We start from the raw sequence: 250 nt of genomic DNA on the forward strand, positions 1-250 counted from the left end.
GCACAGCCAGCGGCTGCTGCAGCTTAATATTGCTGCAGAAAAAATCATCTTCTTAAACAAGGTAGGGTTTAGGGTTTAGGGTTTAGGGTTTAGGGTTTAGGGTTCAGGGTTTGGGTGACCAGCTGGGTCCCTGTATAGCGGAAGCACGTCGCCAGCCAGGGCTCGGGGTTTAGGGTTTACGGTTTAGGGTTTAGGGTTGGTGCCGCAGCATGAAGGATTTAAGCTCTAGAATCTAGGGTTTAGGGTTTAG

This window comes from Eimeria mitis, genomic scaffold (genome assembly GCF_000499745.2).
Source record: "Eimeria mitis Houghton genomic scaffold, Emh_scaff2147, whole genome shotgun sequence".
In the NCBI taxonomy this organism is placed as follows: Eukaryota; Apicomplexa; class Conoidasida; order Eucoccidiorida; family Eimeriidae; genus Eimeria; species Eimeria mitis.